Source organism: Camarhynchus parvulus, chromosome 3, assembly GCF_901933205.1.
Source record: "Camarhynchus parvulus chromosome 3, STF_HiC, whole genome shotgun sequence".
Lineage (NCBI taxonomy): Eukaryota > Metazoa > Chordata > Aves > Passeriformes > Thraupidae > Camarhynchus > Camarhynchus parvulus.
Genome location: NC_044573.1, coordinates 47,203,097 through 47,208,299, shown reverse-complemented (window position 1 = coordinate 47,208,299; position 5,203 = coordinate 47,203,097).

Sequence of the window (5,203 nt, the reverse complement as noted above, 5' to 3'; positions counted from 1 at the left end):
CTCATAGTGTCCGGTGTTTCTCTGAAATTTAGTCACCTGGCATTACCAAATAATATGTGCAACTTTTCTGATTTTAACAAACAAAGGTATACCTGGTCCTTGCATTTGAAAAAAAAAAAAGACAAAACCAAAAACCTGACCAACAATCCACTCTAAGAATGACAAAAGCATACCTCAAGGTTCAAAACATGGACTTTGAATACAAGGAATCAAATTTATCCTCATCCATTTACAAGGATGTAGGGAAAGCTGGTGTGTTAGAACTCTGTTTCTCAGAGCACTAAAGCACACGATTTAGCATTAGGCACAAGCAACACATACACTTGAGTGCTTCGGTTTAGGCCTTTAATTTTTGATTTGATCAATCAACATTATTGTATTCATTCTGTGAATGAACACTTACTCTACAATACAAAGAAAATTGGTGAAGCAAATAATTCCTACAGTATCCCACTTTGCTACTTACTCGTAAGAGAGCTAGTTCAGGGGGTTAGTATCCGTGTTTGAAAAAAGCTGGAGTAACTAGTACACTGAGCAGCTGTTTCTGACAACAGGGAAGCCACTTAGGCAATTTATATTTGCAATGTTGTTTACATGTGGGAATAATACTCCAGAGCACAGTATGTGAGCTAAGGAAAGCAAATATACACCCAATTTGTAAACCTTTAATATGCTTGTTTTACCATAAAAATAGACTTGTAATTAGTTCCCAGGGATTCTGGTACTGTAAGACGAAGTCGAATTTCATACAAGATGAACAGAAGATTGTTGCTTCAGCTGAGACTTGGACAAGCATGCCAAGACCAATAAAATGAATGGGAGCCTTCCTACGTGTTTGCATGGTTTTACATCAGAATAAATAGCATGAAATTGAGAGTGACTGACAAGCCTGACACAGATTTCGAGCTGTATCACCAGACCAGAGGATTTTTTTGTCCTGTCCTCAGTATCTGAGGTTGCTGTGTTCACATAAGCCTACATTTTTTACCAGCTAAACAAGACAGGATGATTAACTGTTCTGAGAGAGAGAGAAGCAAAGAGAGAAGTCCTGAAACATAAGAAAGTTTTAGATCAAGAAAAACATTATGGTATAAAATGTCCTTTGATTCAGTCTTACTGGATCTAGACTAAAGATCCAGTTTCGTAAAAATTTATTCATGACATAATGAATTACAGTCATCCCCACATGACTGCTAATGCAAACAAAATACCAAAAAAAAGCAGGCTTGCAAAATTAGTTCCAAATCACAACACAATGTGGTGAGGCTCTGCACACATAAATTACATTTAAATATTTAAAGCAATTTTACCGACTCAAAACTCAGTGAAAACCAGAAACTTCAGTCTTCATGAGCATATTTGGTATAAGAAAATGGAATGTCTGTGTGGAAGAGCTTGAAGATTTTTCTGCCATAGGCATTAAAGGCAGTTACAGTTTTGGGTTTTTTTTAATGTTTAATTTAGATGATCAGCGCAGATGTTTCAGAGCTAAATTGTCTTTTTTTGTTGGCAGTATAGGCATGGTCTCATTACATCCTTCTCCCTCTCATCAACAGCTTTAGAGATTCAGATGCAATTTTGAGAAACTTGAAGAAAAGCATGAAGATTTGTTTTTTTATTTTGCGATATTCATAATGAGCTCCTAGAAGCTCCTGCATGTCCAAGGCCCCTTCAGCAAATTCCCTTGGGAAAATATTCCAATGTGTCCTTGTATGTATAGATAACATATTCAAAATATATGAGATATATATTTCAAAATATACTGATTCCTACTTCTGCAATATCTGATACAAAATCTTTCATGACCTTTTCTACCTCCAAAAAATATAACACAGATTTTCTCTAAATCTTTATGATGTTTTATCATTATTACATATATATAATATATTGCATATATATTATATAGATGTCTTTATATGTACATATTATAAAGTAAATTACTTACTTCCAGTTTCTCTGTGCAAAGTAATTTAATTATTATCAGTTCCGTAATGAGTCCCTCTCTTCCTACTGCTTTATTTTTAATGAATTATTTTTGCACCTATTACTATTCCTTAATCTGGCTTTTGAATTTATGGCATGGATGTATGTGGGATTGACAGATGTAAGCTCTTGAACTAACAAGTCCTGTTTGTTACTTCACCTCCTCAGGTAATGGACCCCTCCTATAGAGGGGACATAGAGGTACAAGGATTTCCCAAACGTGACCAGAACATTTTTACAGTGAGGTCTCTAGCCCTATCATGCGTCTGTAGTTGGTGGTGTTTAATTTCAGAATGGATGGGCTCTTTCTTGTTATTTGGTTGGTGAGAAGAGAATGTCTTGTACTAGTTTAATCAAGAAAGATTATTATATAACATCTGTCAGATTGACTTGTACCATATGGGCCCTAGGCCATCTTCTGCAAGAGAACTTACAGAGACATCTCAAAATGTCTGTGAAAATAGAACATATTTTTAGAATTGTAGAATACCTCCTACACTGCCAAATGAACCTGTCAAAAGCGCATCTTGATTTCTTCAGCTCTAACAACTCATGCTTGTTTGCAGTAATGATATTTATTGACCAAAAGTGGGTGGTAGGGTTTTTTTTGTATCTGCTTTTGCAGATGTGAAATTAACAGTAAGGAAGGATTTGGGGATTTTTTTGGTGGGGGGGAGTTTTTCTAAAATTTAGGAAGTGGTCTCTATTTTAATTTTACACGTGAGGAAGAAAGCTAAAAGAGATCAAGTAATGAGTAGAAAAGAGGAAAACAAAAAGTGACAAATAAATGAAAAGCATTTACACGATCCTGTGTTGTTGTCAGGATCCAAACACAAAGATTACACATACGTGACCCTATTCCTGGTCCAAAATTAGATTTTCAGTAACAGTAAGAAGTAAAATTTTGAAATAGTAATGCTCAGTTCTGGGGTGGCAAAATGCCATCTTGGCATGGAGCTACTGTAGCTGGTTTGAGAAGAGTGAGGGAAATAGGCAGTAGGAGTGCAATTCACCTATCAGGGTTAAAGGGTCTTCAAAGGGGTAGAGGAGACTGGAAGAAGGATTTGAGAAATATGGGACAGCATCTAATGGCTCAGTATATGCATTTTGGACTCTGTATGTTTTGTTTACCTGGCTAGTGGTCTTTGAAGGACAATGCACTCCTAGGCTACTTATCATGGTAGTCATGGAATCTCCTATTGCTGAAAAGCAAGGTGCTCTATCTAGCTCCTAAGAAGAAAGTAATCAAGCAGTTGGCTGCTATAATCATGGCTGTTGGGATATGGAAGATAATGAAGAAGCCCAAGCATAATTAAGAATAAACATAAATGAGGTTATAAAGAAAAGGAAAGTGAAAGCCCATAAATTGTTCTACAAATGGGTGCTGTCATAAGACTAGCAGTAACTAATGGGTCTTTCATTAAGTGATGTGTTGATGGAAGACCATTTTGTCTGGATGTATGCACTCGCACCTTTCTGTCAAGAGCATCCGTGTAAGGTGGGAAAGCATCATTCACATCTTTTTACCCTATCAGTGGTCCACAAAAAATGTGTCTTTTCCTACTCCTGCGGTCACCTGGCTGTTATCAGATATCTATCAGTTCTGGCAACCTACATTCATCGAGGACTAGATTTTTAAAGGCAGTAAGGGCAGGACTGTAGATGCTTACCAGCATCATGCATGTACTGTGTAAGTAGCCACTGTTCAGTCATTAGTTACTCTCCCAGATACCTGGAGGGGAGTTACAGCACACAAGGAGGGGAGTGCACGAGTGTCTGAGCTCTGCCAAATGAGCTGGTATGACAATATGGTGTAGCACATGTGCCAGCACGCTGGTTTAGCCTCGGGAAGCAGCCTGCCTGTGAAAGGAAGCCAATGGACATGAACTAAGCTTTACATCTCAGCAAACCCAATGAATTTGGGATGACACTGTGCTGATATGACTGCAGCATGGACCATGCTCCTTTTTGCACTATGGATCATTTTTCTCCATGCACTGGCATCTGCTTCCACCTAACATTCCAGCTGCTCAGAGCTTGAGTTCAAGGCACAGCTCTGAAGGTGTTAAAGGATTTTAAGTTAGTAGAGAGAGCATCTAATAGCATTTTTCAGGGCATATCTGGTACCTGTGGTAAGTCACATACCCTTGTATTTTGGCACAAAATCTCATTCTGAGGCCTAGGCACAAGCATGGCAGCTCTCCAGTGCCATGTAGCTCTGAGTAGGAATATGGAAAATTCCATTAATAAGCAGATGGACCAACACTTGCTCCAAGAATGCATGTCTTGGTAGATGGATGCTGAAGGGCGGGTGGAGGGAAGGAAGACTGTAATTTTGGTAAGTGCAACTGGGAGTTGTTTAGGATTATGATTTTTACTGCCTCTTTGCTTACTGTACCTCTCCATGTAGCTGCCCAAGTAATCCTGTCTGTTTAAGGCAAAGTCACCTTCAGGGACTAGAAATACTTGCATTGTGTTTCATCAGTTCTTACCCAAGAACCAGTAACTAACAGTTGAGCAACTTTTTGAATTGTGTCCTAATGCGACAGACCACGTTTGAGAGCTGTGCCCTCAAACATTGGCCTTAAATCATTGGCACTTAGCACTGAAATGCAGTGAGGGAGAAACATTCTCAATTCAGGCAGCAACCTCCCTTGAGAGGCTGCAATGAAAACCTGAAGGGTGGTCCCTCTAACTTCCAGGACAGGTCTTTCCCCACCTGTGGACATGCTTACTGCCATCTTCTAGAGCAAACTTTGAGGAGCCACGTGATTAAGTGCTTGCTGTCAGGAAGTAAATTTAGGCAAGAGTTTATGCAGCTGAAGCTACCAGAGGAAGCAGCAGCAGACCATTGACTCAGTCAAAATAATGGAGAGTTAGTTTTGGATGCTGCTGCATCAAAGCTGTAATTGCCTGAAAGCAAAGGTTCACTTAGCCTGTGTTAAATACATGTTTGGCTGCGAACAACACTGCTATGACCTCTAAATTACTGAGTGAGCTGATAATATTTTAAGATGCTTTTAGAAGTGGCCCTGGTGCAGTTGCCAGAGTGTAGAAGGACAGCGTGGCTCCCATCAAAACATGGCTGAGAGACACAGCTAGAATAGCACATCTCTGTGAGACGCCACATGGAAGGCAAGGGGAATTCAGCTGCTGGTCACAGGTTTCTCAGGGCTCAGAGACACCACCCAAACTTACACCAGCACAAAACTTACACTTC